The following is a 14182-nucleotide window of genomic DNA, read 5'->3' as shown; positions in this document are numbered from 1 at the left end:
CCTTATCAACTTCACCATAAAGGCGATCCTCGCTAAACAAGAAAGGGGAAGAGGTCGCCTAACACAATCAGAGCTCGATACAGCTGTACATACACACAATTTTTTGCATATCTCAAAAAATTCACATACTACTCCAGCTATGAGACATTTTGTGACTATTCCACGACAACCCCAGAAGGAAGGTAATACCCAGGCTGGAAATAAGGACACATGGGCCATGGTAAAGGATATGGCCTCAGGGAAATGGCAAGGTCTGTATAAGATACTAATATGGGGTCCAGGGTACGTTTGTGTCTCCACAGGAAAAGGGGACTCGTGGATTCCCATCAGAAGTATCCGCAGGTGGAAACCGGTGTCGGAGACGATGGAGACGCTGGAAGCGACGAGCCCAGAGACCCCGGAGAAGGACCATGCACCACTTGAGTCTGCTGCTGACAGCTTTGACCTTGCTGCCCAGAGAGGAAGCAGCACTCATCCCAACCACTGCCACGCTGACATAACACTGGGCACTCCTAACTGATACATTGCCACCCGCTCCATCAAGGCATCTCCTTTCAGCGGCTGAAGGAGGACTTTGGCATCACGAACCCAGGACACACGGGGGTGACCAACTATCGCCTGAATTTCACAGGTTTGGCCGTGAGGTCCATTCTGCATGACTGAGGGGGTGGTGGAGTGTAAGGCGCCAGCACTGCGCTACCTCTCTTAGAATATGCTTTGGAATTAGTGATTGCACTTCCTCTTGTTGTAATATGTGTAATTCAGCCATTTAGTTTCATCCTTGTTTTGTTGGATGCCTCTCTTTGTCAGTTGTTGTGCTAGCTGCAGATTTCTGTGTAAATGAAGTTCTTGTTGTGCAGTACCCATATGTTAAAGGCCTCCCTAACCCACTTAGCCTCCAGCCGCTATTTGCTCTAGGACCACGAGCTCTCTGCGCAAAACAAAAAAGGGGAGATGTTGGGGGTGTAAGCTCAGTTTCACGTGGACAGTCTCGGGCAGGTAAGCATCCCACCCTTGAGATTGGCCCGGGGTCTGAGCACACCTGTTGTTGACTAAGCTAAGGGCTGAGAGCACGCCCGGTATTCATGTGAAAACTATGCGGCGGGAGAGCTTAAGTAGGGTCAGGAAAGCCTGAAGGTGCTCTTTGCTCTGAAGGGCCCTTAGAGGGCAGAGGGTCCCTCCCCTCTCCCACTCCCATTCTCTTGCTGTACAATCTTGCCTCCTTGGGAGGAGGATTCTTCTCTCCTGAGGAAGAATTCACCCTGCACATGTAACCAAGACCCTGAATAAAGCCTAACCCTTGCTCAACTCTGGAAAGTCTCTTCTCTCAATACATTTATCCAGTTTGGCCACCGAAGACCTGCGACAGGTAAGGTAAGACTCGGGTAGCCCTTCGGCCTCTAGGCTGAACAGTATATAAATAAAGAGTTGGTTGTTGTTGTTGTTGCGTTGGTCCTTCATTTTCAAAGAGACCTCAATGACATCAGAGAAATGATGACATGACCTGCACTGGACTTTATTTTCAGTGAGGGAGGGCTATACAAGGTCACCAGTCTCACTTTCTCCTCCTGAGCCATCTGGGTCCAGTGGACGGATATTAAGCATTTATGAAGCACATACTGTTCACCAAGCTCTGTGACAAACATCGAGATCAGTGGAGGCCATGGTCATTCTCAATTCTATCCTTTTCGCATGCCATCTACAGCATGACAGCTCTGAGCACCAGATTTCAGGAAGGATGTTAACAAGTGGGACCATGCTCATTGGAGTCAGTCAGTCAGTTGGTCTACAAACATTTATTAAGCACCTACTGTGTGCCAGCTCTGTGCTGAGTGCTGGGGATACAAAGAAAGCCAATGAAACCCAGATGACAAGTTGATGGGGAACCACAGTTCACTGAAGGATCAGTTAAGGACATTTGGGAAAGAAAGGGACCATCCAAGCAGCCTACAAGCACATGCGGGGCTGTCACATGGAGAAGAGATTAGATTTGGTTGGTTTAATGTCCAAAACACAGCTAGGCAGGATGGATGAAGTTAAAACCACAGACTCTGGGAGTCCAGCTAGGCCAAACCCTGTCTTTTTACTGACAAAAAATTTAAAAACAATCTAGATCTCTGCCTAGATGTCTCTTTGACACTTTTAACTGGGCACATACAAAATATTGGTTGAGACCTTCCCCCTTCCAGCTGCTCTTCCGTCACTAAAGGCACCACCTTCCTCCCACCATGTGGGAAAACATACAAATGCATCTAGACACTTACACACATGTAGAGGTGGTCACGCAGCAAGGTGGTCCAGGGGATAGAATGATGCTCTTAGAGTCAGGAAAGCACGAGTTCAGTCCCCAGCCCAGCCACTTAGCTGTATAACCCTTGGCAAGTCATTTCACTTCTGCCTTTCTCAGTTTCTTCAACTGTAAAATGGAAATAATAATGCAGCACTTCCCTCCTACGCTGTGAGAATTAAATGGGGTGATAAATGTAAAGTATTTTGCCAGCCTGAAAGCTCTCTGCAAATATTTGCTATCATTATGTTATGTCACTTTTCCTCATCAAGAGCCTCCCCTGGCTCCTGTTTACCACTAGGATAAAAGGTAAACTCCTGTATGATCAGACTCAGCCTACATTTGAATAAATGAATGAAAAAACATTTATTAACTGTTTACTATGTGCCAAGTACCAGGGGAACAAATAAAAAGAACAAAACCATTCCCTGTAGCCATGGAACTTACCTTCTAATGGAAGAAACAACCCACAAAAGGGAATGGCAGCCCACTTTGAGTCTGAGGAAGTAAATTGACACAACCCATTCAGGGATAGTGCCTAGGTTGATTTCATTCTGGTTCATAGTTCCAGATTTTCAGTGGTTATGAGGTATGGAGTAGTAGCCTACCTGTTTGGAGAGGAAAGAGGCAAGACTATGGAGGAGATGGCCACCAGAGGTGAGAGTGAACTGAAGGATGGCTGGAGCATTTCTGAAATAGTGATCCTGTAAGACAGTCAGGAGATCAAGCACTAGAGCACAAGGTTCTGCAGGGTGGAAAGGCAGCCAGAAAGGCTAAGGGGGACAGAACTGGGTCTTTGCCTATATTCTGCCTTCCATTTCAGCCAAATTGGATGGCTAACCTTTTCCCAAACAGACTGTCCTCGCCCTCCTCTACACATTTGCTCAGGTCATCTTCCAAACCTGGAACACCCTCTCTACTGGGAAAATTCCTTTTTCCCAGGACTCCTTCAGGTGACACCTCCCTTCCTGGGTACCCCCACCCCCACCCCATTTGAAGGTGATCTCTCTATTCAAATTTTCTCTATAGCGCTTTATCTGAACTTCTTCATTATATTTCTCATATACATATCATATATATTCCTGTATGTGTCAGTCCTGGAGAGCCTGCCTCATCATCCTAAAACATTCAAAATACCAGTGCAGGGTTAACAGCCCATGCCACTAGGCCACAAAGATGCAATCAAAGACTCAAAGAGAGAAGCTTTTGTCATCTCCAGGAATCTTCACAGACATTCCATTCAAGGGGATACTTGAACATATTCTTTCACTGCCCTTCGAGCACTCTATGCTGCAGCCAGAATGGACTGCTAATTGCTGCCTGCCCTCCTCCTACCCTCTCCTGTCTTTGCACATTTACCCAGGCTGTGCCCCATGCCTAGAACACCATCCTTTCCTGCTCATCCTTCAGTACTCAGAATCCTTTCCTCCTTTGAGGGTTGTCCCAGGGACCAGCTCTTCCTTGAAGACTGCCTGTCTCCCCCCTCAACTTTTCCTACAGCACTTTGCCTCACAGCTCCTTCATCCCCACTCTTACATTGCCCCACCCCAACTGTGAACGATCCATAGAGTGACTGCTTTGGTTTTTCCTGTCTCCCCAGTGCTGTAGCCACTGCCTCTCCTTCAGTAGGAGTTCATCAGCACTCATGGATTCCACTTGACTGTGGCCAAGCTGCTTTCTCATGGCTTTGGCTCTGAGAGGAGGTGAGCAGCCAAGGCTCAAAGAAGCCAGGTGGACCAAGCCTGGGAGCCCTCAGCTCAGCCCTCAGCGTCAGAATCTGCCCACCTCTGGTCTGCTCCCAGTCAGGAGGTGATTGAAGTGACCGAGGGGCTTAAGGACTTTAACCTTTAGAGCGGCCTAAAAGCATTCCATCCCCTGAAGCACAACACAGGACCCTGAAGGGCACGCCCAGCTCCCAGGGAGTCACATCTGATTTCCAGTCTGCAGTCACTGATGTCTCAACTTTAAGAGATTCTGGGAAATGGCAAGTAACCTGTCTAAAAGCTGGAGGCAGATTAGCAGGTCATTAAGAGGATGCCCAAGTGCCAGTTGCTTGAAGCCTCTTAATCTCAGCCTGTAAAAAACCCTCTCAAGATGGGGGACTGCTCTTTGATTGCGGTCCATGCCGCCCCCTTTCTCTCTGCATTTCATTAGGGAGTTCGGCCTCTGGCCATGTGAAAGGCCCCTCCACCTCAGCCCTGGCTCTTGGGCATCTGCATCCAAGGCATCCACAGGTCTCTCCAGATCCCTCAGGAAGGCACTCATTAGAGACCAAGGTCATGGCTGTATGGGGCTCCCTCCTGGGGTTACTTACCAGCCTGAGTTTTTATCATTCCAGCCTGACGTAATACCACATTGACACACACCAGAGCTCTTCCTTGCACCACTCTTCAAACCTTGCACCACTCTCTACAAAGCCCGTTTTGTCCTCTGTTGTTTTGACTAGGTTTATAGAACCATGCCATGGTGGAGGGAGACTGTGGGATGCTCAAAAATCATAGCAGATCTGCTATGGGCACATATGGAATCATAACATCCTAGGGTTGAGAGTTGAAAGAATCCTAAAAAATGCCCACTTCACTTGACAAATGAGGAAACTGAGGCCCAGAGAAGTTAACGGACTTGTCCAAGGTTGCCCAGGCAGTCAGAAGCAGAACTGGGATCAGAACCCTGGCATCAAAGAAATAAAGTCCATGGTACTTCTTCCACTTCAGGCCCCAGTCCATGCCCATGGGCATGACAAAGTATTGGCATTGACAAATATTAGGGGCCAAGGACATCCCTCAGGAGAGGTTTAGAAGTGATGAAGCCAGGAGTCCTGGTGCACGATGGTCCAAAGAGTCTCTGGTAATTTTATGTTGATAGATACAAATGACCTGCATCGGCATTACCTTAATGGTCAAGATCCTGCCTCTGGGCATTAGCTGGATATCCACAAGCAAATTGCTTCCCTTCCCTGGACCCCAGTTTCCTCCTCTGTAAATTGAGGGTCTTGCACCCCCTGACCTCTAAGCTCTCTTCCAGTTCTATACCGATGACCCTAAGATCTAAGTCAGTTGGGACAATGTGGAGGTCATGTTTTCTTGCCTTGGTACCACAATAAGTTGAAATAAGTTCTTATTCAGGCTTACTAGGCAGAGCAGGTGACTCAAAGTCTAGGCCAATGGAGCACAGAATCTAGTCAATCCAACCAGGAAAGAAAGCTTTCCAATCAATATGGGTCTGACTACAGGTCATGTATTTGTGGATCAAAGACCAGCCCAGAGCAGTTCAGAAGAGCTTCTCATGACCTTGGCATAGAGGAATCTCCATACTTGACCAAGGACCAGCACTGGGCCAGGTCAAAGATCCTTGAAGTGGTGATTGGTTAAAGCGGGTGTGTCGTCCAATGAATGGATGATTTGTTAAGCCCTCATCAAGTGCCAGGCATGTGTTCAGTTCTGATGATGTAAATACAAAAGTAAGATGATGTCTGCTCATAAGAAACTTACCTTCTTTAGACAATGTGTGTATGTACGTATATATGTATGTGTGTATACATATATGTATATATATCAGATTAACATAGACATATGCATGTGACATAGAAGAGTATGCTCAGAATAATTTCAAAGAGAATTACAAATCCATAAAAAGCAATTCAAAGCAAGCTTCTGGGGAGCAAACACTAGAAGCTGGGGTGGCAAGGAAAGGTTTCATGTGAAAGGTGAGGCTGAGCTGTGTCTGTATAGAAGAGAGAAATTGAATGACCTGGAGATTAGAAGGCAGAATATGCAAAGTCTCTGGATGAGACTGTGCCAAATAGGACAGGGCAGAGGCAGAATTGCATTCATGTGGCAAGAAAACAAACTTAGAGCTGTCTGTGAGTCAATCAGCAAGCAGCTCCTGCCCTCAGAAAGCTTAGTTTCTGCTATGCTGCTCAGATCTGGTCTACATAAGATTGTTCTCTTTAATTAAATCATCAGGTGTCATCTTGAACGGTATGAGTGAAGAAAGTAGGCCGCTGGCCACAGGGCATAGGGCTGGAGGGATGACCCTGAAGTAGGAGAGAACTGGGTTCTGAGTCCTGGACAAGTCCTCTAACTCAGTAAGCAACTCAGTAAGAATGTAAATGACAGAGGAGGGCTACTTCACATGAACAGCTTTAGCCAGTTTCCTTTATGGGCCCAGACAAAAAAAAAACCAACCCAATGACCAGAACTCTCAACCAACTGTAATGTTTTTGTTTTTAATTTCTTGGAAAACAGCAAGATGTAAGAAAACTGGCTGTTCATCCGCGTTAGCCAAAAACAAGAATCCCTTCTAGTCTTTGTCTTGGGACAAACAAGACCTACACTCAAATCTTATCTCTGGTGCTCACCACCTTCGTGACCTTGGACAAGTTTTATGGAACTCCATAGCCTCTTTAAAAATGGCAGGGCTGGACCCATTGACCTCCAGATTCCTTCTAGCTCTAGACCAGTGACTATGAGTATGGTGTGCCAAGAACACTGATTTGACCCCTGGCTCTGAGGTGAGCTCCCCGTGGAATGCTGGGCAAGCTCTTGCCCTCTCTGAGACTCAATTTCCTTCTTCATAAAAGGAGGGGGTCCAACCAGATCAGTGGTTCCCAAACTCTTAGGACACAAAGTCTCCATGTGGAAGTGGAAAGATTCAAGGATCATCACAGTGTAACAGCTATACCCTTAGTATCAGAACATTAAGAAATAAAAACCTGAAAACAAAAAGTTCCTCTGACCTTGGGAACAATTTTAGACACATTTCTACTTGTTTGTCACAAAAAACATCTCCACTCATCTGAAGAAGCAGCAGTGCCCATTTCTGTGAGATACTTGATCTATTCAGTCAACTGAAGCTGGTTCTGCTTAGGAATTCTACAGTCAGACTCCAATAAGATAGTGGTGGCAAAATGGTGAGCACTGTGCCTGGCACACAAAAGCCACTGTGTAAATACTATTATCATTATCATCGTTATCTCATCACCCAATCAAGGGTGAAGGCCAAGATTGATGCATAACCCCCAGGCAATGATGCTGAGACCCCACCCCTTCCCTCCCTTTGAGCGTCCTCAACTCACAGGCTGTGAACCTCTGGATAGATGACGTCCCAGGCCCCATAGATACTTCATCACTACCACCTTAAATTAATGACATTCCCTGGACTGAACCTTCAAGCGAGAAAATGGGAAGGTGTGTTTCAGCCAGACGTGGAACTCTGAGGCTTGACATCAGGAAGGACCATTAACCTGAACTCAACAGCCTCATTCCCCTTCCCCATTGTTTCCATCCCCAGTTCAAGCACAGCATTTGGTATAAGTTGTTTCAATCTAGAAGCCAAAGGTGTAGGGCTCCATAGGGCTCTGTGCCTTCGTCATATCCTCAGGGTTTATGATTTCTGAGATGTTTACAGAGATTGCAGAGGGAGCAACCACCAGCTTTAGAGTCCGAATACTGCAGAGGGAATCTCCCATCTAATGCTTCCAATCTCTATAACCTCAAGCATGTGATCTAAGAACTCTGGGTGCTCAGATTCTGACTCCAGGATCAGCTCCTTCCACTGCACAACCTCTAATGGGTCTCCCTTGATGGGATGTTTGTCTTGGATGGTAATGGTGGCTGGATCACACCACTCATGAGACTCTACAAAGATATGACCTGTGTCAGTGAAGGCACACTCACCAGGGAAGGAATATGGTGATAACCAGCCCAAGGACTGGGCTCATGATTAATCAGGGAAATTAACACCTTTTTTACCTTGCCAACTTGTGGGTGTCCCACTGGGTCAGTGGCCCACAAGAAAGAAGGTCCATGCACACCCTGAATCTCTATCCATCTGCCATTAGAACCCAATCAATGTCCCAATTCATCTCCAGAGTGGTCCATTCACAGACTAGTCATTTCTAGTATGGTCCATATCCAGCCCAAAGCTCATCCTCAACACAGCTGTCCATCTGGTACCAATGATACCAAGACATGATAAAGTGAGGCTGGCTCTTTCACAAAGAACCCTAAGGACATGCATGCCCCCTAGCCCCACATGCATATCCCATTTGTTGGAAATTCAGCAATAGGCTGGCATAAGCACAGTGTTGGTCAGATGGACCAGAGGGGAGCCAGGACATCTTGTCCTACCCAGAGGCATGGTTGGGTACTCAAAGCAGAGCCCTGTAGAGCCACAGTGGTTCTATGTAGAAGCCACATCTTCATGTTAGGTGACAGACTGAGGAGTCCAAGAGGGGATGCAGACTGATGGCCATGAAGCCTATGTAGGGGCCTCTCAGAGGAGGGCCAGGGCCCCACAAATGTCCCAGTAGCTCAGGCTGGGCTCCTGCCTGAGTGAGGGTACCCCATCTACAGCTCCAGGCAGCCTTCCCTTAGGATAGCTGCCCATGGCTGCTGAGGAATAGACTGGGATAGAAGCAGGGTCAAGTTCAAACATGACTAGAGTTGAGTCATTTGACAGGTAAAGCCCCACACCCATCTCGTCTTCGAAGCCTTCAAACCAGACCCAGAGAAATGCCTTTATGCCTCTCCTCCAGAGACAACAAAGTTGGGGGGATTGGGAGGGGGCGCATCCCTTCAGATTTAATGCAGATGGCCCCACCTGGTGCACACAAAGGGCCAGATATCAAAAGGAACTCAAGGGCTGCTGAGTAACACCTGCACCAGAGAGCCGCCAAGAAGAGGCAAAAAGGGCAATCACCCCCTCCCCCATCCTACCTTCCCCAGCCCTCACCTTCATCCACTCCCTTCCTCCTCTCTCCAGTTTTACCTCCTTTCATCTCCCTCTCCCCACTCCATCCCCTTCTCCTCTCTCCCCTTTTCTCTCTCCCCTGCTCTACCTCTGTCTCTCTCTCTCCTCTTCTTCTCTCCTTCTTCCTCTCTCATCTCTGTCTTCTTACCCTCCCTCTCTTCCCTTCTTCTTTCTCCCTTTTCCTCTCTTTTTCTCTCCTTTTTTCCCTTCTCCTTCTCACCCCCTCTAAGTTCAAGCATGCACCAAATCATTCAGGGGCTGCATGAGTAGATGACTTTAGCCATTTCTTCTCCCAGGGTTCCCCCCTCCAGAATGAGGCAGAAAATCATACTGTTGATGAAGTGAAGCAAAGACAAAAGCAGACACCATGGTTCCATTTTAGCCCTGGAAAAGGGAATCCCTGAAGGCTTAATGGTCCAGAATGACAAGCCATATGTCAGAAGGAAGGGCCCCTTTTGGCAGAAAGGGATTGAAAGCTGTCTATACACACACACACACACACACACTCTCACAGACACTCACACTCACACACATACACACACACACTCTCACATACTTACACATACTCTCACACTCACATACACAACCAGCCATAACTTCCAATCAGGAAAAGGAAAAACAAACCATGGGCACCCCTTGGAAAGCATTCCACCTAAGTTCCCTTGCAGTAAAAGAGGGGCCAGTTGGAATAGCCCCAGTGCAGCAGTAACTACATCTTCTCTGTCTCTTGGGGCTCATCTCATCTTCTATAAAGAGTAAGAGGGTGCACTTCAGAGCACCCAAAGAGCTCAGTTTTCTTACTTTATGGACTTATATAGTCCCTCTCCCCCTTCTCCCCCCAATAGCACTGGAAATGACACTGAAAATTATTAGAAAAAAACCTAGAAACTTACTCCTAAAAATTGCCCCATAGAATCAGAAAGGGATCAGAGTTAGCGGGCGAAAACAAGCAACTACTAAGTGCCTACTATATGCAAGACACTGGGTCAAGTGCTGCTATCTCAGTTTACCCTCACAATAGCCCTGAAAGGAAGGTGCTACTATTATCCCCATTTTATAGATGAGCCCACTGAGGCAGATAGAGGTGAAGTAACTTATCAAGGGTTGCACAGATAATATCATCCCTGGAAGGTGTTATAAGTGCTTTATAGGAAGGGAAGAGGCAGATAATCTGAACACTAGGAATCTTTGGAATCATGGGAAGCCCTGGGCACATCCTTTAATACCAACACTGTCCTGTTGATACTAATCTAACTATGGATCATGGTACCCAAAATCCCAGAGGATCCCAACTATCATGGCAGATATAAACAAGTTGCAACACGTGACCACCAAGGAATCGTGAAAGACATGAATGATGGAGGAATGAAGTAGGTTGACTTGGGTACCAGAGTGATGATGAAGGCAAGGCTGCCCCTGTGCCCACTAAATCCAATAAGAGCCCAAAGCTGGATGCTGGCACTTTGGATGGCTCTTCTGCAGCTGATTTTGTGATTGGCATTGATTGAATGCACAGGGTCGAGGGCCCACTGGACCCCTTTCCCCTCCTCTCTTCCTCCAGACTGGAAGGCACAGCACCAGACACAAGAAGTGCTTTAAAATCTTCCTTTAATTGAATTGGAGTAAGAAAATAATGGAAAAGTTGTATATTCAACAGCATAATTTCTTCCTTGTGCTATTGTTTCAAAGCACACAGAGAGTAGTATTGAACTTAGAACATGCATTGCACATGTCCCTGGGTGATGCCATCTTTCTTTGTACCATCCCTGGTGCTGTGGGACTCAGATGAGATTCTCAGAATGGCTCTTCCACACTGGCTTTAGAAAACCTTTTTCAAAGACTAGATGCTGCTGTTTGGGGTCACAAAAGCAGGGCCAGGTGGGTTATGAGCTCTGGCAAGAACACCTAGTTTGGCCAGGCAGAGATTTCTCATTATAGGGCCACCCTTTGGGGGCATTGTTGCACCAAGCCATCCTTGGCCACCCCATTTATCTCCATGGGCTTCAAAAGGCTCAAGGGGAGGAAACCCCTCCAAGGCGTTGTGAGTCTTTGTCTGTTAGATGTTGGCAGGCACAGACGTACTCTGGAGGTTGGGGGCAGATGAAAGACAAAACAGTTCTCTTTCATGCCCCTCCTCTCATCAGAGGCAGAACACTTCGGTCCACATCTGAAAAATGAGCTAAGCCAACGAGAGCTTTTTGCAGTCCCTGGAATGTTTCCAAAGAGTTGTGAGGGGCTTTTCATTTGTTCTCTGAGCAGAGCAGAAAGATCCTATATTTTGCAACTGAGGATAAGGGCAAGCTCTCTTTCCATTCCCCTTTGTCCAAGGGCACCCTTCTAACCGAGGCTTGACCTTGGGCAGGAGGTAGCTTTCAAACTGGGCTGTCCATTCCTTCGAAATAAAGACTAAGTAATAGTGCTAACAGTTGGGGGAGGGGGCAGGGGATCAAGGCTCAAACTCACTAATAGGTTTTAGTGTCTGAGCCTTCTGATAATCTGGCTTTAAGTGTCATGGGTCTTTGAGGGTGGATTCCATCTGTCCTGTAAAGTTATGTATTGAAACATAATGCGTCCCTTTGATCTCCTGGGTGAAGGTTCCAAAATGGCCCCAGTAACTCCCTGGCCAGATCTCCAAGTTGTTGACAGGAAAGGTTTTAACACTTGGGAGTGTTAGTTAAGAGTCCGGTCTCTCTGTGCTGAAAGGCCCTGCCCCCTCCACCCAGCCCCAGAGTGAGCCTGGCCACACTCCCAAGATTTATGACCAGAGTAAAAGAAAGGAACCAACCCCAGGCAGCCCTGGGCCTCTGAGAGCAGGCCCCAGAGATGCTGAGGAGGAAAATAGGGCAAACCACCCTGAGCCTGCAGAGCTGCATTGGGAGGAGGTGTGAGACACGTGCTTTGGTGACCAAAATGTTCCTCCAAAGTAGCATGAAAGGCAAGGTGGTCTAATGGATAAAATACTGGACTTGGAGGCAGGAAGACCCAGGTTCAAATCTTGCCTTAGATACTTACTAGCTGTGGGAAACTGAGGATGAGCTATGTCAGTTTTGTGTCTGCATCCCCAGCATTGAACACAGTCCCCAGCATTGACTTCACTTTATCTCTCTGAGTATCAGTTTCCTTGTCATTAAAGAGAGAGTATGGGACACTTTCTTTGTACTCTGAAGTCCCTTCTGTGCCAAAAATCTATGATGCTATGTTCGGTTAGGCAGAGAAAGAAAGGACTAGATTCTGAAGAAATTCAGATACTGGTGCTAGAAGGGGCCCAGACCAAGATGCTCAGAAATCAAAAGACAGTGAGAGAGATTCCTTGGGCAGTGTGCTCCATTCTGGGAGCCCCTGCTTATGATCATTGATATCCTAGAGACCCTACAGAGGAAAGCACTCAAGATGGTGAAGGGCATTGAGTCCCTGCCATATGAGGGTCAATTGAAGAAATTTGGGTTGGATATTTAATAAAATAGAAAACTTTTGAGCATTCCTGATGAAAAGGCCAGAGCTGAACAGAAAATTTGACTTTCAAATACAAGGCTCAAGAGAAGCATAAAAAGTAAACATACAAGAAATCGTAAGGGATTCAATAAGGTTAAACTATTACATTCCCATATGAGAAGATGGCAATTGTGACTCCTGAGAATTTGATCATCATTAGGGTGGTTAGAAGCAATACACAGACAGAGCTGACTGTATGGGTGTGAATTGACTATGATGGGGTATCTAAGAAAATAAAAGTAAGGGGTGAGAAAGGTGCATTTGGAAAAGGGGAGGTAAAATGGGGTAAATCTCACATAAAAGAGGCACGAAAGAGCTTTTATAGTTAAGGGGAATATGGGAGGGGGATTATTGGTGGGCAACACTTTAACCTTACTCTCATCAGAATTAGCTCAAAGAGAAATACCATTTAACACTTAAGTGGATATAGAAATCTATATTTCCCTACAAGCAAGTAGGAGAGGAGGGGGACAAGAGAGGAAGGGAGATGATAGAAAAGAGTGTAGATTGGGTGAAGTGAGGGTCAGAAAACAAACATTTGAGGAGGGACTGGGTAAAAGGAGAGAGAGAGAAAGATAAAAAAAGGAAAAAGGTCAGAAGGAGGGAAATACTTGGTTAGCAATCATTACTGTGAATGAGAATGGAATGAACTTATCCATAAAGCAGATGCAGATAAGCAGAGTGGATTACATGAGTTAGACATAATGGGTGATGCATTAGTGAATTAGGGGAGAATAGAATAGTTTATCTGTGAAATCTGTAGTTAAGGGAAGAATCTATGACCAGACAAGAGATAGAGAGCATTATGGCACATAAAATGGATAATTTTGATTAGATTATATTAAAAAGATTTTGCACAAACAAAATCAATCCAACTAAGATTAGAAGGAAAGCAGAAAACTAGGAGGGAGGGGTGAATTTAGAGCAAATTTCTCTGATAAATATATGGAGAACTGAGTCAAATATATAAGAATACAAATTATTCTCCAGTGGAAAAAGTGATCAAAGGATATGAACAGGTAGTTTTCTGATGAAGAAATAAAAGCTATCTATAGTTATATAAAAATGCTCTAAATTACTCTTGATTAAAGAAATGCATATTGAAACAATTCTGAGTTACCATCTCACACTTATCAGATTGGCTAATGTAACAGAAAAGGAAAATGACATATGTTGGAGGGGATGTGGGAAAAGAAGGACATAATACACTACTGGTAGAACTGTGAACTGATCCAACGTTCTGAAGAACAATTTGGAACTTTGTTCAAAGAGGTATAAATTGTGCATAGCCTTGATCTAGCAGTACCACTACTAGGGCTGTACACCAAAGAGATCAAAGAAGATTGACCTATCTGAACTAAAATATTTATAGCAACTCTTTTTGTGGTGGAAAAGAATTGGGAATTGAAGGGATATCCATCGAATGGGGAATGACTGAACAAGTAGTATTATATGATTGTGATGGAATACTGCTATGCTATAAGAAATAATGAATAAGATGTTTTCAGAAAAACCTGAAAAGACTTATATAAACTGATCCAAAATGAAGTGAGCAGCAGAACTGCACAACAGTAACAGCCACGTTGCATGATGATGGATTATGAATAACTTAACTATGCTCAGTAATACAAAGATTTAAGATAATTCCAG

General features: G+C 45.7%; 1 long non-coding RNA gene across 3 annotated transcripts in view; it reads right to left on the bottom strand.

Moving 5' to 3' along the window:
- Positions 1-14182, bottom strand: part of LOC140515051 (uncharacterized) — a 92061-nt gene that overhangs the window by 59941 nt on the left and 17938 nt on the right. The window contains exon 3 of one of the 3 annotated variants that reach the window (XR_011970825.1): positions 2872-2991. The exons of the other annotated variants lie outside the window; for them this stretch is intronic. This is a non-coding gene — a long non-coding RNA (uncharacterized lncRNA). Of the gene's footprint in view, positions 1-2871; positions 2992-14182 lie in introns of those variants that run through there. 3 annotated transcript variants of the gene reach the window in all.

This window comes from Notamacropus eugenii, chromosome 7 (genome assembly GCF_028372415.1).
Source record: "Notamacropus eugenii isolate mMacEug1 chromosome 7, mMacEug1.pri_v2, whole genome shotgun sequence".
Taxonomy (NCBI): Eukaryota; Metazoa; Chordata; class Mammalia; order Diprotodontia; family Macropodidae; genus Notamacropus; species Notamacropus eugenii.
Note: the sequence above shows the minus strand (reverse complement) of the source record. Positions and strands in the feature narration are given on the sequence as shown.